Source organism: Seriola aureovittata, chromosome 1 (assembly GCF_021018895.1).
Source record: "Seriola aureovittata isolate HTS-2021-v1 ecotype China chromosome 1, ASM2101889v1, whole genome shotgun sequence".
Taxonomy (NCBI): Eukaryota; Metazoa; Chordata; class Actinopteri; order Carangiformes; family Carangidae; genus Seriola; species Seriola aureovittata.
Window position 1 is genome coordinate 15,933,161 of NC_079364.1, and position 26,535 is coordinate 15,959,695.

A 26,535-nucleotide genomic window follows, 5' to 3' on the forward strand; every position below is an offset into this window, starting at 1 on the left:
GCAATAAATATTGTTCAGAGTGATCATAAGCTGTAAACGCTAAACTGTGTATGAGAGCAGCTGTACAGCTCATAGTAGTAGTGTGATAATGTACTAAAACATGATGATAAAAAGACTCTAGAATAAAAACTTCTCCAATACCAAACAGAGCGGATCAATATTTTACAATGTCAGACACAGAACAACTCTGACCTGAAAATCTGCAAGAGACGGCTTGAGATTGCACCATAACTACATGCTTTAAACTGTGTGTTGTATGGGCTTCAGGAGAACTGAATGGGAGACAGAATAAATATTCATAGGATGGAAGAGTAAGGTGATCGTACTATTGGGGTTAAGATGCCGACCATTAACTGCAATAGGGACCTTTCTTACATGTCATTCCCCATCTCTTTCTCCCCTATTTCCTGTCGTCTCTACCGTGGCAACTTTCTAATAAAGACTTAAACTGCAAACAAAAAATATTCACAACATTAAAATAAATAAAACTTCAAACAAACTTTAGAGCAAATTTCCTTTTTCTGTCTTTTTTTACTGAACAGTAACCTCAACCTCAGTGTCTACATTAAGCTCTTAAAATCAAACTTAAAATTAAACTCCTTTCACACATCTTTTTATTAATTTGAGCCCATTTATAGGAAATTGAAGTGCTGCAAGTATGTCATGCATGGAACTGAATAAATGCATGGTAATGTGAGCATGTATGACAGATTCAATCTGACCAGGTAAGCTTTAACATTTAATGAGAAGATGTTTAGTAGTAGCATTTAGATTCAGCCTGCACAGTGTTGTTCTGTATGACATGTTGTTTTGTGATGAAGATGCATCACTGGAGCATAAGTGATAGAACAAGAATCACAAATCTCATGTGTGTGTGTAAGGATGCTGACCAGGGCCTATTTACTGCCAGGTGAAACAACTAATTAAATATGAGAGGGCAGGCAAGCTCAGTTCCATCTCTCCCTTAACTAGGACCACAGCCACGGGTCAGCGCCAACTCATGGAGGAGAGTTTTAAGGAAAAGGAAAGAGCATAGAGGAGGAAGAAAGATGGGGCTGTGTGGAGGGTGGTGCTTTATTAATACATAAAACACAGCTAGTGAGCTCTCCGGGAAGCCTCTTTCCTGTTCCCAGTTTCACCTCTGGACTGCCTATGGGAGAGTTAAGCTGGTTCACATATATAGAGGAGGAAGCATGAGGAAGTTTAGAGGATGCTTTCATCACAACATGCTGTGTCACTGTCTCTGACCGTCTGTGTGCATGTCAGGAGCTGGTGGTGGTGAAGGATACTGTGGGAAAAGCCCAGAGCCTTTCCAATGCTCACCTTCCTCTTCCATTGAGTGAGGTGCAGTAACAGCTAATCGATGGCTAGTGAATTCCCTGTGCACCCCCCTCGCCAGGTTGATCAATATTCCTGGCAATTAGAATCCCCTATCTGCATGACTGTAGGGACCTTGGGGTGGCTTGCCAGCCCACAAACACCCAATTTAGTCCTCAGCCTATCACTTAATTACTAAATCCTCCCTAATGCCTATTGGCAGGAGGCGAGCGTACTCACAGCAGCCCCGGTGGCTGAGTGAACATGAGACCTTTGGCAAGGTGCTGGTTAAGATTCTCTAGTCCCACTTCAGCTGGCCACTTAAACATCTGATTTCACACAAGGCCCTGACCTGAAATGATCCGCCTATTGAGCGTCAGGCCCACACACAGTCCAGATGGATGGTGTGGAATGGGAGGAACGGGATGGGTGGAGAGAATAGAGGACACAGGACACCAAGAGTCACAGTGCTAAAACATCTGTCTGCCACTTGTTGTGTCTGTGAGGCACAGCAGGGTTTTTAAAGTGTCCACAGTAAGATGATTTCCTGGTGTTTTTCATACTGACAAGGGATAACATGAGATATACATTAAATGCCGTCTCGTGACAATTCATACCATAACAGCTCTGACAGATGCAAATATTTCAGGTTTAAGCTCTAAACCCTGCAGGGAACATAGTGTACCTGTAGCTTTACAGTTAATGCTCTGGAGCTACTCAGTTTTCACAACCTCTGCTCCTGTGAAGTCCGCAGATGCCCACCTGCTGACAACAAAGTCCTCTTCTCCTGTTAAGCCAGATCCTGGGTGGATACAGAGCATTCAGGAAAAAAAAAAAGAAAAAAAAAGAATTTAAACGAGTTTCGCATAAGGCTGCAACATTAGAAAAAAAGTGAGGTCTGAATATTTTCTGAATGCACTGTATATGCATAAAACAGACATCTAAAATGAAACTCATACATAAACAAATGTATATGTTCTCTCACACAAATACACACCCTAATTACACATTTGTCCCTGCAGTGCAGCTTTCCTGGGTGACACTTTAGAGAGCGGTTGCCAGAGAGTGTTTACAAAGTATTCAGGCAACTGTTTTATAGAGTTCCCTGCCAGGTGCACCTACTGTTTTAAATAATCTTATGTACAGTATTTAGTTTGACTGGTCCTTTTTTTAACTGACACTTCACCGTCTTTACCTGTATTTACTTTTGTGCAGATTTTCTTTTCTATGCGCATCCATATGCTAAGATTCTTTGGATATGCATAATGGTGTAGATTATACGTGTGTCTTACACAAAACAAAAGGCCTACAGCAGTAAACTGATGGAAAATTTCCTTGAAGAGCCCAGGGGCAGCTGCCACATCATACACAGGTGAATGTCTCATGCAATATATTGAAGCCAGCACTGGACGCTAGCTGACACCTGCCATGAAAGTCACTGTCACTCTCTTCCTTTATCTCTCTCCCAAAATGTCTAAATTTTGTAATTTTAATAGCCTCTTTTAAAATAACTATAGGAAACATAGAATGCTAAGAAGATAAGATCAGAATGAAAACAACTAATGTGGCTGACAACTTTTTTAGGAGATTCAGGACATTTCTGTCTGACAGTGAAGAATGACAGTTGAGGAAGGACAAAGAGATGACATGTGGTGTGTTGCAGAGGTGAGAAGCTGGACCCAGAGACATACTGTCTTGAACTATTCCAACACAAATCATTGAAAACTTTAGTACAATACTCTACTCTCAATCGGGTAGAGAGTCCAACCACACCTATGTGGGCCTCCAGCTGCTTGCTGCTGTGCCTGTACAGCCCCTGTGCAGGATACCTGTGTTTTTAACAGATCCATCTCTGCCTCACGCAGTAGTTCATTCACTACACTGCTGTGGAGGAGGTGAGAGGAAAGAATGAGTGTAGTGTGGGAGAGTGTATGTGTGTGAGTTTAATCGCTCAATTCACATGTAGGAAATGGCTTCTAACCGTAAAACGAGTCCATGCCTCAGCTGGTACCTGCTCTCTTTCAGTGCTTTGGCTGTGAGTAGTCTCTGGGTCTTGCTCCAGTGTGGTAACCCTCTGCTCCAAAGCTGTTATCTCCTGCTGACTAGACTGGCCCTTAACAGGACCTCCATCCGCAGCCGATCCCTTGCCTCCTGAAGATACAACACCTTACCACTAGACAAGAATGAAAGCACTCAGTCGGAACACATATGTGACCTCACACAATTTTATGATATGTGAAAATAAAAAGTATAATTTGATAAACAGTTAATTTTTTTGCAAATGCCAGTCTACCTACCAGACAGCTGTCTATGAGCTGGTTAAGTCTGGACACCTCTACACGATACATACTGTAGTCCTAGATGCCTCAGGCACACTACTACGGGGCCTGGGGTAGAGCCTGCCCAAGCATGTACATGCACGCACACACAAATAAACACACAGCACTGTCACTTTCCTGTCACATACCCATGGAAATGGCCCGAGGTGAAGAGAGGATAGGCGCCCTGAGCTTTACAAACCCTCTTGAAGGACAGAGCAGAGAGGCACCTGCCTTCTTCAACCCCCAAGCTATCTCCACACCTGCTGCACTGCACTCACTCAGCTGCCTGCCCTTAATTTGGTATTTCCACAAAGATGACATATGTATCAGGCAGAGCAGGAAATGTCCTGGGTCGACAGAGAACAGCTTTCTGACAGGTGTCACCTCCGATCTGCACAGGCCTGCCTCTGATGTGTTAACTATTCAATTAACCAGCACATCGTGTTGAGTGGGTGCCAGCACCTAATTACCTATGAGACCCTGCCTGTGAATGGAGTGAAATATGTGCATGTGTGTGTGTGTGTGGATGACAGGTCACACATCATGTTACTGTTAAGGGTTCTTCTCGCTCTGAACCACCTTGACATTCACATAGAATATGTGGTTTAGACGTGCATGTGTGTGTGTGTGTGTGTGTGTGTGAGACAGAGAGGGAGAGGGGCAGGATGTTCCCTTCCATCCTCAGTCACTTCTCTCCCTCTTTCCCGCTCTCAGCACCATCCGAACATAGCAAGAAATAGGCTTATTGCTTTGAGTAAAATATGAGTGCAAACATTAAACGAAAATAAAAACAGTATCATTTAGCCATGTCTGAAAATTACTCCTGTCATGCGGCCTCTTCATCTCACACCATTAAAATAACGAGGTGTCACTGAGCTCTGCTTCCATAGCGCCAATGTTGACACCCATCAAGACAAATCTATATTTCATGGCCACTTACAGATGTATAAATAGCCAAATGAGGTGCGCTAACCATCTATAAAACAGCACTAAAAGGTTGCCAGAAGATGGCGAGTGTCGTGAGCCAGTTGTGCTAGTAATCAATCTGGGGTGAGAGGAGAGGAAAAGGGGAGAAGAGTAGAAGAGAGGAGTGGGCTGCATTGCGTGGCTAAGAGGCGAGGCACAACACAGCGCAACAAGCAGGGCAGTAAATCACATCTGCACAGCACGCTGGCCCCACTGACACACAGCCACTTCAACTGACATGGGGCTTGCTCGACAGTCTGATGGATCACCACACTACACTCCATTAAAGGCAAACGGGCACGACAAGCACTGACATAACAAACAATTAGTCACTGCTGTGGGTATGGACTTTACTTGCTGTTGGCCTGCCTGGAGATGGGCACTCACCTCCTTTCTTGGGCACTGAGGAACATTAGGTCCCTGCATCTTTTGTAATATTAAATCGCTACATACTGTGTTACAACATTTATGATCATTACAAAGTGCCAGCCATTAGGATTTTGGTGTTTTGGAACAACCGGAAGATGATCTACCACTGCTCAGACGCAAGCTTTTCATCTTGTCAACTGAAGTGTTTTTGTGTGATTTGTTTTCTGACAGTTAACTAACATATTTGATCCTGTTTTGTCTCTCTAACAGCTACTTCCTCTTGCTAGTAGAGTTTATGTTTTACAGAAAAACACCTTTGCTCTTGACCCAGAAAGTGAAAAAAGTTATTAAGTTATTAAAAAACTAATTGCTGCTACTTTTAGTTAGTTCTGTAGTAAACAGCATAGGGGAGATGAATTACATTAAATTGCTGCCTTACTGAGACAAAGATCCTATTGACATCTCTTAACATTTTCCAGCAAGCTCCTCATTACACATAAGCACACTGACACACAGGTACTCTTATACAGAGTAGACCGTATTTCAAATATCAAGAGGACAAACACTGGACCTTCTGCACTCCTTGTGATGATCATAACCAGTGTTGCCATAGGTTGCAACTCACACGAGACACAACTGATTAACTGTCTGTATTGTGTGTAACCCATTGGAGGAGATGTGTGTGTGAGAGACATGCATATGTGTGAGGTTTTGTTTTGCTAATCGAGGTCTGGCATAAGAGGGCGACATTCAGAACTTCCCATGCTTTGAAGTCTTACAGGGACAGCTGGGGTTCAAAGAGCAGGACTGAGGACTTGGGGATTTGTTTTGTCTGTTTACTGTGCTCATGTCATGAGGAGAAAATTAGTGTGAAAGTAAGTGTGTAGCGAGCAGCACCTCCATACTTCAATTACAGATGGAGGTGAGCTCCCTATCAGACCTTTAGCCACCTCCACTCTACTACTGGTCTCCACTGGGCACCAACACCCATTATTTAACACACACACATCTCTCCCTCGGCATGACTTTAGTCCATCAGTACTCAGATGATCCTCTTCGTCTCTCCACAGTCTTGCGTACAGTAGCTTCATAAACTATACTCAGCAACAATACTCAGCAATACATTACATTGTAATGTTGACACAAGGCAGGTTGGGTCAATGGATTCATGCTGTTGAAGCCAAATTCTGTGTGAATATGTAGAGGTCCTTGAAGAAAATCCATCTTGAAAATCTACTGCACTGGATTGGATTGTCATTGTCCAACTGGATTGTGCATGCAGCAAAGGGCCCAGGCCAGATTCACGCCCCGGCCACTGTGGCAAGGACCCAGCCTTGATCTGGTAGGCCCTTAATCAGGTGAGCTACCAGTGCGCCCAACTCAAATCTGAGCCTATAAAACTGAAGGGATCTGGACCCTTTCTGAAGAAACACTATGTGCACACACTCAAATCCATACATGCATGCATATGTGTGCACAGGAGCACAGACAGACAGACAGACACACACACACACACACACTTGTTCACTCTCTCAAATTATCTCTCACACATTTACACACAAGCATATATAATACATCAATACAGCTTGTCACTTACCAAAACATCAATTCATCCTTTTCACTGTGTCCAAATCCTTTCTATAACACCAAATGTCCCTCCTGAATTCATCTCCCTGCCTCTGAAGGATGCTCCATTGCCAGGCATGATGGCCTCTGTTCTTTTTATGGTCAAGCATTTTCTTGCTATGTTCCCCGCTCCATGGCAGCTATCACTTGGTTGTCCTCTAGAGTACGTGTTTGTCTGTAAATGATTGACACTGTAACCTGACTGAATAAAAAGCTATGGTGATACAAGAATTAATAATAGTGTGTGTAAGAGTGTTGACAACCATGGTGAATATTGCAATAATCTGTTGGTCTCGTTCAAGATGCCAAGGACCACCTCACACTCCTGTCTTTACACACAGCTTCTATTCAGCTCCTTCTGAATTTCACAACACTGATGCTCCCTTTCTCCCATCCAGCTAATCAGCCCTGCTTTTCAGCAATATTCAAACCACACCCAACCCATATTACTGTCCTCACAACCACCTGTCCATTCAGCAGACAGCTTCTGAAGATCTGCAAGGTAAAATTTTGTTTACCAAACACAAATGCAGTGGTCGAAAATAGTTTTTTTTCCCGTGTATACAGGAAGAACATGTACTGTTTTCATTTATTGTTACATTAAATTTCTCTTGCTCTCTCAGTACACCCATGATAGTGGACAGCTAATGGTAAATCTGGGAGCACTGATTTATCATCATAGGTACATAAGTTTACAGCATTGGGAAAGTACGTGAGAAAAGAAAATACTGAGTATTAAAATGAGAGGGTCATGTATCTCAGAGTTGCTTCAGGAACACATTTGTAAAAACCACAGCTCATTTGTTTCATGTAGGTGGCTGAGTGACAGACTAAGCTGCTATTGTGTATTGCCCTTCACCTTGCAGACACACTTCCTGGGCATTCAAGTTCTGATTCACTGGCTCCTCACACTTAAATACTTTGACAACAAAAGCTCACACACACACACACACACACACACACACACACACACACACACACACACACACACACACACACACACACACACACACACACACACACACACACACACACACACACACACACACACACACACACACACACACACACTTTTAGGAAACGTTTGGAGGTAACTTTGTGGGAACTGACCTGTGACCTGGGATCATTCATGTCCTTCTGTAGAGACTGTGAGTGTGGTCCTGCTGGGCCATCTTAGTGAGGCAAGCCTGGTGCTTGGAGGCAGAGTGGTCACTGTTTAATCTCTGGGTCCCCTGTCTGCCTCCAGAGCCTGCATATGACTTTTCTATCTGAGTGAGAAGCACACATAGGTCTACTTTAATAAGCTGATACATTGACAAAAGACACAGGTATATCCTTGCAGGATGCACATTTTTTGCCATATATGGCTCTGTAGTCTATAACATGTCAGAGCAGAGCTGTGCTATCATGGAATTCTCCTTGTTGCAAACTGTCCTAGGTTGCCTGGAGCTCAGTGCACGGTCACTTTCTCCTTCCTTCCTCCTGCTGGCTAGACCACTGCAACAGCAACAAAACTAGCCATGGGACTGAGTGTGTGCATTTGTGCTGTGCTCTGGTATGTGTATATTTGTGTTAGGGCAGGTGGTGGGATTGAGTGTGAGCACCAGTGGGGATTCAGAGACAGACAGATGTGTACCTACTATCTCCCTACAGCTCCACTGGCACTTTAATGACACCAGCTCTAGTGTACATTAGATTATTAGACTCCAGAGTACAATATCCCAGACTGGATAATATTGTTTTTTTCCTCTGGCTGATGATGCATTACAAAAATAAGGAATGGTGTAACAGATGTCTCTCGGGGTAAAAATAATAAATCACACAGACTTGTAACATGGTTGAGAAAAATGCGCCCACAAACACACCCACATCCAGAAAACATTCAGTGATTCATTTACTCTCTTTATTCCAACTGAGCAGCAAGCCGGGAGAGAGGAAATGAGACAGAGAAGAAGGGAAAAAAGCGATTAGTTTGCATTTAACTTGCAAACATCATTAAGGCCTCTGCTCTAATTGTGTTGTTTTAAATGACTGAAATCTGATAATGACTTCATTAGTGACTCAGTGTAATGATGACTCCAAGGGTTTAGTGAGAAAGAGGAATAAATACAGAGAGACAAGGAGAGTGTATGTGTGTATGACACAAAGTGTGACGAGACGGAGGAAAGAACAAATGCACTAAGGATGAGAATGAATCACCATGTAGATACACACCTAACTGCACACAAAAATGGAAGAAAATGATACACGCAGAAAAGAATTACCTATGATTGATCAGAATAAGTATAAAATAATAATAATAATGATAACAACAATCACAGGAGAACAGACATGGCTAAAGATATGTGTGTGTATCTGTTTTTAAATGTGTGTGTCCTCTCTAATGCAGAAGGGGACTGCTTGAGAAGGGGAGAGGTCTAATCCATAATACGGCAGCTCGCTGCATGGCTGCATACATTACTGCATCAATCAGTGCTAAGCTGCAGTGTAATTTTCTAACTCCCTATTTCTCTCCCTACCCCATCACACAGACAACACCCCATGGCTATTTCTGATGAGATTCAGAGCTGGAGAGAGGGAATGAAGGTGAGGAGGGGGAAGGGTATTTATGGAGCAGTCTCCTCTCCTCTCCTCTCCTCTTTTCCTCTCCTCTCCTCTCTTCTCCCCTCCTCTCCTCTCCTCTCCTCCTATCCATCCAGCCCCCTGATTAATTTCCAACTAGATTGCTTGGCTAGCAGCACTATTAGCATAAAATTTCCATGGATCAAGTCCAGCTATGAAACCCTTTCATCAAGTTGCTTGTCAAACACAAAATTTCAAATCTCATTTTGTTTCTAATATCATTTTCATACTAGGGGTGTGATGGGAAGAGGAATCAGGGGCTACGGTGTGGCTGTCAACGAAGTGGTGGGGGGGTAACACAGGATTGTTATTCCAAAGATAAACGGAGTCATCAATCAAAATTAGCACTAGGTTTGGAATGAGATTCTGCACGAACCGGACCTCACATGCACGCATGTGTGCATGTGTGCATGTCTGCATACATGTCCACATGCACCAGTGGAGCCCAACATCCAAAGTCAGTGCTGGGTGGATGGTGGGGTGGCATCAGTAGGCTTGATCTGAACTCAAACAAAATAAAAAGTGAGCTCTGCTTATTCTCTCATCTTCTAGTGCTTTGAGTCAGCAACAGCACTGTCATGTATTTACATTTATCACCATACAAAGCACAACACCTCCACAAACTCATAAAATGCTTGTCAATGTGCTAGTCTTTGACATCCACCACAATAAATAATTCTAACCATTGCTTTAATTACAAAATGTGCAACACTGACACCGGTGCCTCCCCCAAACCGCTACGCTGTACCATTAATTATGAAAAATAAGGAAGGAGAGCAGTGGCGGGGGGGGGGGGGGGTTATTTTAATAAGGATACAGAATCAATGCAATTTAATCAATCTGAGCTAATTAGAAAAAGCTATATTGTGAAACAATCAAGGTGCATAAACAAGATTAAAATAAATGAACTGTGCCAAGAGAGGCGTGCTCTAATTAAATGATACAAATTGTCATTCCATGGCTGTGCGCTGTTTGTTGACACCATGAAGAAGAGAGCGTGACACGCCTGACCACCCTCATGAGGCCCACTCCTACTGCATCTTTAACAGAATTCATTAGACTGAGGGCAAATGGTAAGTTTTGTCCTGGTCAGACGGGAGACTTATTCTCGGTTTAAGAATTAGCTGGTGAACATACTGCGAAACTGAGCAGCTACAGAGCCAAATATTTCATGCAGAAGTTAGTGAACCACCTACAAACTTTAGTCTGCCCAGTGTTTTTATGTTTTCAATGAATTACCCCAAATCAAAAATGGGGCGATGTGCATTTTGAAATCGTACTCAACATTTTGGCTCTCTGAAAGATGACCAGAAAAAGAGGATACAACATTATATCACAGAAAGGCATTGACAAGAACTGACAAGAACTGATAGACATCCAAGACCCTGGTGACCTCTTTATCAGGTTGGACTTTTATCTCTCCAGTTACAACAGTTTGTTACACTTGAATTGGTCATGAAATAAAAGCAGCATCAACAATAGCAAAAATTACAGTGTCATTAGATGGAGAATGTGTTTTAGGGGACATGTCGCACTGGGAACCCAGTTACTGAGACAACAGATCTTTGGCATGTGTTGTGGTGACCCAAGAGCGGGTGATGAATTAAAGGAAAAACCAACATTAATTGTGTTGGGCCACCACATGCCTCGTGAACAGCTTCATTGTTCTTTGGCATTGATTGTGCAAGTCTCTGGACTGTACTAGAGGGATGAGCATCATTCTTCCAGAAATTATTTCCTCATTTGGTGCTTCGATGATGGTGGCGGAGAGCGCCGTCTAACATGTCGCTCCAAAATCTGCCATAGGTGTTCAATTGGGTTGAGATATGGTGACTGCGAAGGCCACAGTATATGATTCACGTCATTTTCATGCTCATCAAACCATTCAGTGACCCCTCGTGCCCTATGGATGGGAGCACTATCCTGTTTCTCCATTCACTTTTAGGTTTTCCCTTTAATTTCTCACCCGTCTGTAAATGTACATGTGTGCTGAAGATGATCACATATGTTCATGCATGTGCACTGACACTTGTAAGAGATTACTGCACGTGCTCCTGCTGGAGCTGCTCTCAGCCCCTCCAATTTCTGACCAGTTTGGAGACCCCCCCCCCCAAAAGAGAGACACGCAAAAAGAAGGTTGAAGGACACAACAGTGTCAACATGAACGAGTTATCAGTGAATACGATTACGGATGCACACAGACAAGAAAATCTGTTTTTCTTTCTACATTTAATGCTAATTGGAATTCTATGACCATGAGTAGTTTGTGACACAAGGCTCAACTCTGTGCCACAGAGACACAAACATGCATGTATGCTTGCCCACACACACAAACACACTCATTTAATGTTCAGTGAATCGTTATCACTTATCAGGAATAATTGCTGCATGTTTGTGCAAGTGTGAAATTGAACAAAATCCCACTCCATATAATTAAAGAAAACACAGTGAGCACACAATAACACGGAGAGGCCAGGAGAGCGTGAAGGCATGGATACAACCGAAGGCAACCACAGCCTATTATGTTCTTTCTCTATCTGAACCTCAGCTTCCAGTTCAACCTGTGGAGTCCTTTCTGGGTGTTCAGAAAATTTGATTTTCCTCACATATCGCTGCATGCTACTTTAGCTCAGCGCTAAATTGTAACTTCTGGAAGAAAAATACAGAATTAGTCTCATGCTCTCTCCACCTCTCAGCTTCCACTCACTTGTCTCTCTTTCTGTCTGTCTTCTTCTGTCTGCTGACCCGTCTGCTTGGATGAAAATGACATCCTCTGGTGAGTCTAAGGAAACACCACATAAAGCAATTACTAACAAGCCTGATGTGCCACCCCCTCCTTTCCCTTTGTGTAGGGAGGGGATAGAGTGGAGCCAAGTGCCCTTCAGCAAAAATGAATTTTCCAATTTCAGTTAGTTCTTCCATGAATAAATAAACAAATGAATAATTGAAAGGAGTAACATAAATAAATAACATCACAAACATTTCGCCAGTACTCATAAGTATTCTGCAGATAACTTGGGCTGCATGCTAATGATAAAAAACAGTACATGTAGCTGGGTTGAGATGCATTATTCACCGCTCTAGTCTAACCAAAATTAAATAAATAAAAATCTCTCAAGGAACTCAAACATCCTCTCAGCATTGAAGTGACAGGCCTGTCCCATTTATAACACACAAGGACACTGTGGAAAACAAATAACTGACCAGTCGGATGCACAAGGGAATAAATAAACCAGCAAGGAGCTGGCAGCCATTGACAGGATCTCCAAAATTTCAGCAAGTCGTTAGAAGGAAAAAAAACTTCCAAGAGCCAGAAATGAAACAATAAGTTCTACAGAAAAGGAGATATGATGACAAGGCGAATTTTCACACTGCACAGATATTGGGACAGTTGGACACAACAAGAAAAAAGTCATTTCCACTTATTGACAACAAAATTTTCCCTGCAACGGCCCAAAGTTGATATTTTATATCGACAGAGAGACTGACAGTTTAGTTAGAGACGCTTATGTCAGAGGATGTAGAATGATTTCTAGCATAAATGCTTCTATACAACAGTGGAAAAGGCTGTGTTCTCCAGTGAAACCAAAAAGCAGCACAGGACTCACTGGAGAGTGAAATAAAACCCTGTATGCTATACAGAGCAGTCACATATCACTAAGATATGGGAGACACAAAATGCATAGATTCCATAGCCAAGTATGGCAGTAAGAACTCAGGTTGTAACAAAGTATAACCAGGAGCAGAGGCAATATGAATCAAGCTGCCTAAACTTAAAAACCACCTCATTGTCTTTAGAGGAGTGATTGGTCACTTGTTTGAATGCAATGATGAAAATTATTATTATTATTAACAGTCAGTTGATGGTGATGATGCATCATGTGGCCTTCCAGCTCAAAAACCAGGTAAATTAACCTTGTGATTCTTTGTTAGTCAGATGGCGAAGACTATTACAGGAGCATGTCCACAGCTCCAAACAAATCTGTATTAGACTTTTTAAGGTTACAAATATTCCACTTTTTTGTAAGAAAAAAAGAAAGTGTGAGGGTAATATTGTCTAGTCGTGAGGTCGAGGAGTCCAACAACAACAAATCCACGCAGTAAACTCACCATGTCCAAATCTAAGCAGATATCTATTCCGGACTCAACATCCTAATAAATCAAGGCCTCATTCTATCACAGCTAATGTCCTATTCTACAGAAACAGAGGTGGTAGATGTAGGGCTTATGTGGAGGCAATATTGAATGAGGAGTTAAACAATGATTACTAATCTCATTGTATTAGAATAAAGAACAGCACATCAGCAAACACAGGGGAAAGTTGCCCTTTGTCCTCTGCTTGGCTCGTTTTCCACAAAGCTCATTAAGGGATGCTGTTAACATGCTTCCTAAGCACAAAATGTTAATTAAAAACACAAGGCTAATATGCATTTTAACACCACACTTTTGAACGCCATGGAAAAAAAAAAAAAAAATCTAATTTCCTCTGTGGTTCTGCTGATCGCAGTCTGATGCGGTGCTGAAGTTAATTAGAACCCTGTGATCTGATGTGATGAGGGGGTGACCACCCCTGTCCACCCCCACACCCCCTCCCACCGCCTCCCCCAGAGTTAGGCTGAGAAACCTGACAATACACAGACGACCAAGGTCAGCGTGGGAGTTACTGTAGCACAGTAATCATCAATGACAGTAAGAGTGGAGTCTTTGGTCAGTTAGAGGGTAAAGTATAGTATTATTTATGAATCTCTCTTGCATTCATATCAGTTCGTACAAAGATGTTTGGAGTATATGGCGTAGATTGTTTGAGTCCCTACCAGTCTCCTCACCCCAAATTCAGCTATGGAGTAATATGGTCTGTGAACTTGGTTGCCTCTAGAGTCACAGTGTGCTCCCTCAACATTAAAACAACACGTCTGTAACAGCTCTGATAAGTTTTCACTAAAAGACACTCAAAGAGGGGGACCATTTTTATGAAGTGACAAACTCACACAGTGACAGGATCAGCCCATAAAAGTCCATGCGAATGAAATGAACGAGTGTTCGCTGGGTGTGAAAATATACTGCGGCACACACCTCTGCAGACCCCTCTATTAATCAACCTGTCTGCACTTTGTTTTGAGAGTAATCTCGTCCAACCACCAGAGAAGCACTCAGCAGTAAGTGGCGCTTGGCTGTGCTTTGAAGGCCGTGGTTTATTGCCATCCCAAAGCACAGCAAGACTGCGCTGTAAAAACACATCATCTCAGTGCTCAACACTTGCCTCCAGTTACACACCTCACACATGGCTATCTAGACCTCCTTAACCACTCTTGGTCCAAGCATACCAATCACAGTTAAACACAGTATGGGCTTTTGTTTATGTCCTTTTCTTGGCTTTATGCAAAACGGGCAGTCATCTGCCTCAGTCTCTCCCTTTCTAATGCTATGACATGACAAGAGAATAAGTTCACTTTTCATACATAAGGGCAGTTAAGGTCATGCCCTTTTATACCTCCATCTCTACACAAATGAAAAGTTAGAAAACAGCAGCATAGCAGGTCAACATCACAAGTTAGAAATTCCTGAAAACTCACTCTGTGGATGTTGAAAGATCAGCTACTGAGGTGAATTTAAGATGGTTTCTTAGAAAGGCTGTATTATGGAAAGGTCAGTCTGGTCTTATCGCCCATGCCACTGCAAAAAGGTGAAGACTTATTAAACAGATTTCTTTTTAACTGACCTCTCTGAGAGTATCAAGGTGACAACGGCACATGTGTGTTTGTGAATGCATCACTATGTGTAGGTCATGCTTGTTGAGAAATCCTGAGGGCCATATCTTGTCCTTCAGCTGGCGTTCCTTAAATCTCTTTATTTCTTTTTTATACTTTCCAAAGCTGAACCAAACACACAAAGACACAGATGCAAACTTGTATTTCCATTGAGTTGAGGCACATCACTGAGAGAGCATGGTTCATGACTGCGACTCAAATGAAGTGCCTTTTCAGCAATTCATTTGTTGCCATTTCACTCCAAATTAATTTGACAAGGCTTTTTCTTGTTTTCTTTAGTGGCACAGCCAGGGCCACTGACCCCTCCTACATCCTTCCTCTGCTTGACTACAGCGAGAGGCATCTAAAACTTTAACAAAACAAAGTGCCTCTTCTTTTTACTTGACCTTCTCATGAATACCTCCTTTTATTTTTCAATATTAGCAGTGCAAGTGAAATTTAAAATGGACGTAGATGTGCTGAAATATTGAAGTGGAGGGTAGTTGTCGGCTGGGCAGTGGTGTAGTGGCAGAGTGGGTTGAGTGCTGAGATGAGGCTTATATAGATTTGTCCAACCTCACAATCAATAGCATCCATGAGCCTAATGAACATTAGCCACACCAGGTCTTTCCTGACATTTATGGAGCCATTGTGTTAAGAAAATGAAGTTGAGCTAATTGCACATACGAATGAGCTTGCACGGTAAATACCATATAATATTGACTTGCCATTGTAAGTGACATCAAATTTCAAGCAGGAAAGACTGAAGCGCATGTGCCAACATGTTTTGGAGGCAGAGTAAAGCAGGTCTGAGGAAGTGATTGCTCTTAAATGGGTGACCTCCTGTCCTTCACATCCTAGAAAGAAGATATTACTTTGGACCTCTGTTTACACACTAAGAAGGTATATGTGAATGTTACATTCATCCTTCAAGGACTCAAAGATTGAATGTTTTCTTCCTGCACCACCAATGAAAAGAGCTTCTGACCTACATCTTAAAGGTAGCATACGTGGCATAGCTGCAGCTCCTCTTCAAGCATTTTTTTTCCTTTCCTCTCAAAACGAGGTGGTCAGCGTGTCTAGGCTTGGAGGCCAACAGGACTCTTCTAGCTTTCTTCTTGGAGATCAGTCAAAAGAAAGGATGAACCGAAGCCAAAGGTTCACCTGAGCACTTATATGTAGTGGAAAGCCCTTCACTCTTTATTGAGGAAATGTGGATACATGTGAATGCATGTGTGTGTGCCTTCGGTCAATAGGAAGGCCACTGACTTTCTTTGCACCTCTTGCCTGTCATCCTCCAGCAGCGTCTTTGGCCTGTCTATCTCCACCTGTAGCTCAGAAATCTGTTCTTCATTCTGCCACTTTGCCTCCTCCTGCTCAACACACAGACAGGAAAGAGGGAGCAGAGGTGAGGTGTACAGAGGATTGAAGCTGTCTGTTTTTAAAGGTGTCAGCACACCTTACTTTTGCATAATACATTATCACACCTCAGAGATGATCCATTAGCAGGTTACAGCAAGAGGACCGAGCAATAAGCTGACGCTACCTTCTGCAGCCGGCACACAAAGACAAACACATCACGCAAAAATGCACATATACACACACACACGCACACGCAATTTCCTCCACTTTTACCGCCAGATGAGAGGGTGGGATTGTCCCTGTGGGGCAGACTTGTGTGTGGCTGCATTTAAAACAACTTTTACTGCATTGACTTCTGGGCTCCGACCCTACACTGCCTCCAGAGGGAGTGCAAAAAGACAAAGTGTGTGAGAGAAAGAAAAAGAGAGAAACAGAGCGGGAGATGGACATAGAGAGAGAGGCAGACAGAAAAAGAGAAAAGGCAAGCCACCACACCCCCCTGCACTTCCAGACACTGATTTATAATTTTAATATCTCTAATTTCCACAGCAGCGCCCATTTTCCAAATGTCATTTTCCAATTTATGTCAAACCGTGTGACCATTTTTCTTAATACAGCTTATGACAAGCTCGGTGGCAAGGCGGATATGCAATTCAGATTGAGTGTTTTACAGGCACAGCAGCAGACACACTAGGGTGTTTGTGTGTTTATCTTTATCAGTGTCTGCTCAGTATTTTGGAGCGGAAAGACTGGGAGCGTTATACACCAGGGAAAAATTGGATTCACTGCAAAATATGTGCCTTCAGGGAACAAAACCATAATTCTGTCATAAATCTCATAATTACAGTTATCATAATAAGAATTATGATGGTGGCAAAGATAATGTATTAAAATATGCATTAACATTAAGAGCTTGAAATGGAATGTGGGCCGGCTTTATGACCATTACATGAATATTGATGTTAATTAAAACAGAACCTCCCTTTTTATGTAACGCTCTATCTTGTTGTAATGGTAAGAGTTGGACACGGTGGAGAGTCAGATGGAGCAGAAGTCATTACTGGTTGGTTTACCCTGCAAGGGACACTGTGGAACTCCTCCTGAATGTGCTAAGGGCCTTGAAGGTCGGCTCTTTCCATGTCAAACTCCGTGAGTGTCGACCAAGTATTTAAGTTAAAGAAGCCTCCGGACTAAGTGTTCTAATCCAGATGTTTATGACATAAGAGGCAGCTGTGATAAGAGCAGGCTGGGGTCCCTAAAAGACAGGGAAAGGTGTTCGCCTGAAAAACATGGGAGCTTCCTTTATGTAGGAAGGTACAACACATTTATGTTTTAGTCATATTGGCAGTACTTCCTTCAACAAGCTATTTACTTTGTCCTTCAAGTTTTTAATGACTATATATTATGGAAAAAAATTCCAGACCAATTTGTTTAAGTCACCTAGTGAAGGTTCAGTTGGATTCTCTCAACACCAAGGTTTTTCCTTCTTTACCCCATAATGAATTCTCATTACATACACTTTTCCTTGACCTGGAGAGTCACGGTTTCAATCAAGCAAACCTAGCAACAAGAACAGAGGTCAACATCCTTCACTGCCACCCAGCTAAACCACATATCTCGTAGCTTACTTTCTGACCATTAAGAGAATGGCAGAGGATGACCACATTACCGAAGTTCATACAAAACTAGCTGATGACAGGAGTGACGAATGCTGCAGATTTAGCTTACAGTATGAGAGATGCCTCAACAGCACCCTCAAAAAAACAACAGTGGGTCTCTGTGATATCAATGACCATGCCGAAGATATTCCATGTTTTATCACATTAACTGTAAACAACAACTACTGACCTTTTTCCATAGTATACAGTAATTTTGCATTGATTTCAGGGAGCAGTTCATGGAACAATGGTCATGGAAATCACAAAAATTTGCAAGCACTTGAAACTTGCTTGAGATTCAGTGAACCTTACTATCCTAACCTACTAAATCAATGGGTTCTGTTAAATGTTTTATTATTTTTAATCATCATGTCGTAATACCGCATGCAAAAAGAGATTGCTTTAAATGCTTCCTTGTTGGTCTTGTCAAGTTCCTCTTGTGGGTTTGATCAGTCAGTAATGATGCACAGTATAAACTGGGTAAGAGCAACAGTTCCAGTTTGCACCTACTATCCAACAATAGACTCAAGAGAAATAAAATGTAATTAAGTCCTCCCTGTAATGGACTAAAGCAACTTGTTCAGTGGTGAGGTTAGATATACATGACTTTACATTAATGAGATAAAATATGCAAAATGCATTCATTGAAATGGTGTCATTCTCCATGCTGGCTGACCTTTAATATGAGAGAAAGATGACCCCAATCCTGACTGCCTGTTCTGTTCTGGCCACAAACATGCTCTTAAAACCATTAGTAACCACTGGAATCTCAGTAACAGAGCAAGGCCTGTCTATAGCATAGAGGTGTTAAGACCTGCTTAGAGTAATCTAAACAGCTCTCACCTCTATCCCCCTTCTCCCCTTTGAGCCAAACGCTGATCGACTCTCTGTGAGTGGCGGCCCGCCAGCACATGTTCCCCACTATTGAAAAAAGGGTAAAAATAACAGGAACAAGTTGTCGGAAATGAAATTTCAATTCATCCAGTCCCTTTATACACTGGTGCGAGAGCCTGTCGTTGAGAGGGAGGGATCAATAGTGTTTAGACAGCAGGGCAGATTTTCTAAGCGCCGGATCAATAGGAAGGAGAGAGGAAAAAATACCCTGGCTTTTCTTTGGCTGTTGTAGTAAATACGAACAAATCAGTGGCCTTAGGCTAAATGGATTGACCAGCTGTTTCCGAGTTCTGTGTTGTAAATAAAGATCCATTCTGAGGTGTGTAACCGAGGCCCAAAGGCGAGAGTGCCACTGTTCAGGTTGGCCCTGCATGGGCTTTGCTGGACCACACAAGTGTCCTGATCAGAGGGTGAGGCAGGCCAGGGAACAGACGAGGGACAAAGAGCAGGGGAGGGAGCTAACAGTCTACAGCCTGTCTGATGATAACATCACAGCCCTATCAGATAAGCTCAGACAGCCCTTCATTACTACCAATAGTCATGTTCCAAATCTTTCAGGTCTTGGTCTCTTTTTCCCCTTTTTCTTTTAAATAGGTTTGGTCAAATTAGAAACATCAAGCAGAACCATGTATGCTAGCATTTAGTCAGCATATTTAATTGTAGTTTGACTTCTCTGTTCGCTTGCTAACTGGTTTTCATGTAGCTTTTAGTCACATTTCATAGTGTTCATGTTGGTGGGAGGCTTGTCCTGTGCCTTTTGGTTATTGTAGCTGGTGGTTTATTGGTTACTGTGATAATAAATATACCAAAGATCAGCCTCACACCAATTAACAATTCTATTGATGTGTTTATTTTGCTCCTAAACACAAATAATAATAATAATTCTCATCTATTAACCTTCAGTAAATCAGTAGAAAGAGCATGTTTATTGGTGGTCCAGCACATCTGTATTATAGAAATTGTATCTTTGTATGCTTGTGTATAACTACGAGATTGAAAAAGGCAAAAAAAAAAAAAAAAAAAAATAGCTGTCATCATGACACACATTAAGTATCTAATTAACATAACTGACAAAAAAACGTTTTAGCAGACTTAAATAAGTAATTAAATGAAAGATAAGACTGGTTTGTGACATAGGCCACTATGGCAGGTTAAATATCTCCACCAATATACTGGGCTAATCAGAGGGCAAGATCCTGGCAGGATGACTGATGGCCTGCTTGCTTTCCCTCACCTCTGGACTTATTAAAGAAAAACACCACAGGCTATGCTTTCACAAAAGTCATTGGTCAACCACAGTGGAGAATGTGATGGGTGAAATTCATCACTAAAAACTCTTAAGCCCAAACAAAACACACATCGGAGCCGCAAACGACACAAGAACCTCTGGTCATTACTGATTGCCTCCAAACTCAGCAAGAAGACACTTTAAAGGACAAATGTGTGTGGAAAAGGATGGCTGTTGTCTCTCGCTGCGGGGTTGAAAATAAAAAAAAGAGAAGGGAGAGAGAACTCTTAGGCGTTGCTGTGCTTGGAAACACTGTCTGGGGCCTGGAAAAGTATGCATGTGGCTGAAAGCCCGTTCCTCTCAATCCGTGTTCTTGCTAGGACGGAGTCAAAGTTGAAACTTATACAAAACTTATAAAAGGATGACCTAAAAATACAGCACTACCTGCTGTTGTCTGTGAGTGATATACAACTGCCCTCCGTTCGTATTAGGTCAGCAAAACTGCAGTTTGGTGGAATTACTGCAACAACTGTACGAACAGATCTCACAAACAAACCTACTGTACAATTGCAGTCACATAACAGACACAGAATCTTCACAAGAATACATAAACAGAGCAGCTAGACATGTTGTACAACTCACTTGAGAGCAATTTCACAGTGTAATTGAGGCTTTGTGTGTGTATGTGTGTTTGTAAGTGCTGCCTCCCTCTGATTAAGGTGACCTTAGATTGTGCACTTACCGAATCTCAGGCTGAGCAGCAGAGGTTAGACAACTCATTGGCTTCCTGAACACATTACCTTAATGATGCCATTCCTCACGCCTCCCTTTCAACACATTTAGAGATGGAGCAGTTACGTCTATTAAGACATTCAAATGTCTCCCCCAGCTTTTTACCCACTGCTCTAGCACAAAAGGGTAGCCTGAATTAAGTGTGACAGCGCTGACTCGTTTCCCTTTCCAAACAGACAAAATACATAGACAAAGTCATCATGCAGGAATGGTCATTAAAAATTTAGATTACAGCTTCCTTGCTTTCCCGAGAACTCTTGTCTTTTTCTGCTTGTTAATAGGATTGTTTTTCTTTCAATGTTAAAGTGTTCATTATGACAGATTGTGAGGCTGTCTCTGAAGCCTGCTTGTTCTCCAGTTCCTGGCATCTGATCAAACCTCATTTACTCGACCCGGGGACTGAATGAAATGCCTGATCATTAACCCTGTGTCTGCCTCTGGAGGAGGGGTGTCTTGTTTGCCTCCTGCACATTTTATCACATTAAGAGCATTAAGATGCTATTTTGTTTTCTATGTTGTGAACATCGGTGAAGTCAGCCATACCCAAACAGAAACTGACAGGGGGATTTAAAAACTAAAAACTAACCTAGAGGTATATCAGTCATTCTTATTGTTAGTTGCCAAAATGACATAAAATGTTAAAATCGCTAATCGAATTGTCAGCCTTTCTTCTTGCACTCTAGGTCTTGGCCAGATCACTGTCCGATGAGCTGCACATCTCAGTGAGTGCTTCTTAATGTGGTCAAGTCCCAGCAGACTATCTGTTCCATATTCTGGCCTGTGTAAGCGGTTTTCCCCCTGTTCTGAGGTATTTGGGGTATTCTTGGGAGGAGACATGGGCTATTGAGAGTGTTTATGTTCCTGGCTTGTACAGAGGCTTCTAATGTGTAACACAGGGCACTTCAGCATTCAGATGCCTGGGGCTATTCTCTAAGTGGTCTTTACTTTGAAAACACAGGTGCCCTCCAGGGGTTGATGAGTGGTGGTTGTGTGCATGTGTGTCTATGTATGAGGACACAGTGAGCTGGGAGGGCAGATAAAGGAGCTGCTCTGTTCTGAGGCCCATGCAACGCTCTGAATAATATATCCATACATAATCAGTCCATGTCAGACTTTGATTCAGTGTGGTGGTCTTGCAGAAACCACTGTGGTATTATCTTTAATAATGCAAGCTGGGATTAGGTGCTTACTCTCTTCTGATAAATATGGGCAAATCAATTAATTCCACTGACATTGCCCCCAAAGCATATACCGTGTATAAATCCAACATTGTGCTTTCTTTCTTGTTTTTGCTTTCTAAAACAGCTGAATTGTTTAGTTTTTATGTCCTTATTCCAAATAAGAACTCGACACTGTAGGGAAGATTTGTTATTGTTACAGAACACTGGAAAACAACTTAGATGTTGATATTTGAAAATCTAATGAAGTTCGGAGGAACTCATAAATTATAAATACAAAGTTGAATATCCCTCTCTATTGGTAAGTAGGCAAATAAATATTTGTGATAAAATTAATAGGAATGATTTGACATATCTCCAAGCAAGGAAATGCAATCAACGGCCGACTGTAATATAAACATGCAGCTATCATGTAAATACAGCATGACTTCACACATTTCTGTGGTGGAAAACCAGTTTAAATGAGAATAATGAAACATGTGATTTTGTTATGCATGGTGTCAGAGAGTGCAATAGTGATGGAAAGGCCTCGCGGCCATTTTAAAGGCAAAGCCCGCTTAGCAGATCTCAGCTGGTCCTGATGCCAGTGACCTAGGTAATGAAGAACAGCTGGTGCAACAGTCATTAGGCCTGGCTATCTCCACCTTCAGGAACCATCTTTTATTTCCATAAAACCTTTTATCCATTGCTCTTTGTGCTGCTATAGAGTCTAGCACCGGCCAAGCTCTGGTAATGACTACAGCAGTATAGCAAATGTCATTACATAGCTTGTCTTATCAATACTTCTAAAAACGGATCATCAATGGAAATAGAGGCAGAGCAGATATGACATGTTTCTGGTAGCGTCACAATCTTGTAGGTCTAATTAAGCTGAGTTCAACAAAAAGGGTGCATGAGAGGAGAGAGGAGAGGAGAGGATGACCCAATTAAAACCAAATCGAAACTCAGACTCACTCTGCAGTGTGGCTCACGCACACAATGAGCGCGAACCTGTGAAAACAAGGAGAACAAGCTTTATTAGTCCCTAAAAAGCCCTGTTGCTACATTAATATTCCAGCCTAATGAAAAGCTTCGTTTTTTTCCCCCCATTTCCCTACACTTGCCTGTCACTGTTCGGTTCATAAATATTGTCTTATTATGATCATCATGACTTTTTTCTCAAGATATGCAGAAAAATTCAGAGCCAATTACCAGAATGACAGGTGAAATGGGAGCGAGCTGAGAAGAAATGAAGGGTTGCCATGGTGATATAGCCAAAGAATCAGACTGCATGTGTGCGGTCATGTGACCAATATCTGGCTGAACTGCTGCTACGTTCAGGCCCTGTACACCAAAGGACACTTAACCTCAATCGCTGGCAGCAATTGCAGCCCCATCCAGCAGAATTTATTTGCTATTCTGTCTGCGGGTCAGGCTGGCTGGGAGTCTGGTGCTGCAGCTACAGCCAAACTCGGGACATTCTCCACCCCTCTCTTCCTAATGACAGCCCTGGAGAACTGAGCACAGTGCTAAGGGAGGCCCACGTAAAATATTTACAAAATCTGCATTAAAAGGAGGTGTCAGCCAGCGTTACAACATCCAGAAGGTGTGGAGCACAAATAAGCAGCACAGTCCGCAGTCAGAAAGGGCAAAAACACTAATTCAAATGACACAAAAAAGATGTATCGGTTAAAAGAAGTGCTGAAGGACTGTTCACTATGATGGAGGTAAAGTATATAAGAAAGACATATAAGAAAGGCCCACCTGCCTGAGGCTGCTGTTAGGAGTTTATTTTCCCAATGGCAGTTCAAAAATCATGCGTATGTTCTGATCTGTGTGCTGTTAACAGAGTGTATGTCCTGTATGTCCTGCGTGAACCGTGTCCCACTCTGTGATCCGCCTTATTAAGAATACAATATCTTATACACAGACAAGGATTAATATTTGAGGATGTGTAAAATGGAATTAGAAATGAAATGACTTGGATCAAAAGTTAATTAAGAAACACCTTGCACAAATATATCTCTTTAGATTGTACCTGTTCGTATGACAGCATGAGGGGTTCAAAGTGTTCTAACTGAACCAGTCAACAGCACACTAATACAAATCTTCTCTGAAACTAGAGAAAAGCAAAAAATGTGGTCTTTGAGTCTCTGTATTTGTTTCAATGAGAAGACAAAGTCTACTAAAACTAAAACTAAAATGTCAGGCGATTTATTGCTGTTTTCTCTTACTGAGCCACTTAATACAAAGCAAAAAGTGAAGCTCAGTGGCAGCATGGTAGGGCTACATTATCATATTTAAAATTGGTGAATATGTTTATTTTCTATTACAACTGATTAAAAGTCATTCAGAAGTGAAATGCAACATACAGCAATGCAGATGTGGAACTGATAATGATACTGGAGTGAAGCGTGTGGACGAAAATTATACAAATAAATAAATAAGCTCAAACAAAAGGGAAAAATCATCCCAGCAGAGCAATTATGGATGTAATCAGAGGTTTCTGCATGAAGGTACAGCTCTCCTATCTCGCTCCCATTTGCATCATAACACAGTGTGCAATATTAATTTCCGAGTTTACTGCTTATTGGAAGTGCAAAGTATGAAAAGCCATTAAGGTCCCAAATAGGAAAGCAATTTGCTGTCACATGGATTTGGCTCTATTAAAAAGAAAAATCTTGTTAACCATTTGGAATTAGAGTCATTTGGCAAAAGGCATTCTGCCGCACTCCAGTAAAATAAGTAATTATGCTTCTCTTCCTTCTATCCCTCTCTTTCTTTCATTTGCACAGGCGAAGTGGGGAGTGGTGGATGGGGAGAGCGACTGGATGCAAAGGTAATTAAAGTTGTTGGCTATCTGTTTGGTTAATGTAGGGATCAGGCCAGCTGAGAGCCTCGGAGGCGAAGCAAGATGAGAAACGCATCCATTTTTCTGTCTGTCTACCAGCCCCCAGGCTAACTCTCATCTGGTCCATATATCACTTATTCTGGTCCCGCAATCCACAAACTAAACAGGGAACTATCCATATAGAAAAACTTGAACTGACTATTCCTCTGAGCTTATCTCAGTTTCATTTGGGTTCCAACTGAGTAAAATCTCATTAGCAGTTCTCAGTTGTGAGTAGCCTACTGTTAAAATCAAACCATCCCTACCATGTACTGTGATTGCTGTGTGTTGCATATACTCATACACTTGCATACACATTTTGCCATGTCACTTGGTATGGCTCTCCCGCCTTAACGCTTCAATGTTTACAGGTATGCCTGAGATTTGATCCTATACCAAAGTAGTTGAAAGGCATTTGAATTTATAGTATGTATGGAAGGAAGAAAGACAAAATAACACCTCCAAACACTAAACCTTAGTTTAGCAGTATTTTCTGGATAGTATGATGACCTCTTAATCATCATTATCCCAGCTCACCTATTCAACACAGACTTAGCTATCCTTCACTCCAAAACTAACAAAAACAAAACAAAAACAAAAAATAAAAAAAGAGGACCATTTGTTGGGCAGCATGTATGGCCTCTAAGGTGTTTTATGGTTGGACCTGCAGGGCCTATTTAGGAAACACTGCGTGATCCGTCCTTACCACAGGTATTGATCGCCAGCAATAGCCATGGTGTGGCTGACTAGTTAAAGCCCTGCATGTGCCCTCACAGGGACATGAAAATGAGGCCTCTGTGTGTAATGATCTGTGTATGAGGAGGGAGAGGAGGCCACAGAGACAGAGAGGAGGTGAAATTAAATCATTCCTTTGCTCTTTCAGGAGAGGCACTGCAGCCAGCCATGCTTGGCTGCTTAATGTGGGATCTGTTTTTGAGAGGAAAATTAAAAAGAGAGAGAGAAGAGAGTGAGAGGGAGAGCAGGGGAGAGGGAGATAAATGGCTGGATGTGGAGGCGGTAAATGAGAGCATCCTGATGCAGAGAGCTGTGTGCGGATGTCCCTAATGGGGTAGGCTGATGTGAGCTGTCTGGTAGCTGACCACCACGGCTACATCACCTTCTTGCCTACCCCACACCAGGCCCTCCCAGTGCTGAGACAACCACACTCCATGCTAATTGGCAGAAAACGATGGTACATAGCAAGTACAGAGGAGACATTGGTCTAATTTGAGAGGGGGTGAAACGATGGATAAAATGCTTCTAATCATATGAGGCATTTTCTTGTCTGGGAGGCACAGACTGCGGCTTTCTATCCCTCCTCTGGAGAGCCTCGAGTCAAGACACACAAGGACAAAGACTAACCGAACAGGCAGATTGTGAATGAATACAAGCTTGAAGAGGGAAACGAAGAGCAAGCAGCAACACCTAAACTCCACTTAAAACTGCACTACATTTTTACTTGACTATGAAGACATCAGTTAGAAGAACAAAAAACATGGCTCATTCAATTCTACAGTGAATACAACTCATATTCATAGGCTGAATTTGTGAGTAGTCTACAAGATGTGTGAATTGGACAATCACAG

The 26,535-nt window shown here is 42.1% G+C and overlaps 1 long non-coding RNA gene across 3 annotated transcripts in view; it reads right to left on the reverse strand.

Annotated features, from left to right (window-relative positions):
* The window catches only part of LOC130179063 (uncharacterized), a 55,819-nt gene that overhangs the window by 15,754 nt on the left and 13,530 nt on the right, over positions 1-26,535 (reverse strand). For 2 of the 3 annotated variants that reach the window (XR_008829238.1, XR_008829233.1), the window contains exons 4-6: positions 16,249-16,341; positions 11,929-12,003; positions 7,710-7,867 (exon numbers count right to left, since the gene is read on the reverse strand). This is a non-coding gene — a long non-coding RNA (uncharacterized LOC130179063). The remainder of the gene's footprint in view (positions 1-7,709; positions 7,868-11,928; positions 12,004-16,248; positions 16,342-26,535) is intronic. The other variant, XR_008829235.1, reaches the window with a different exon arrangement.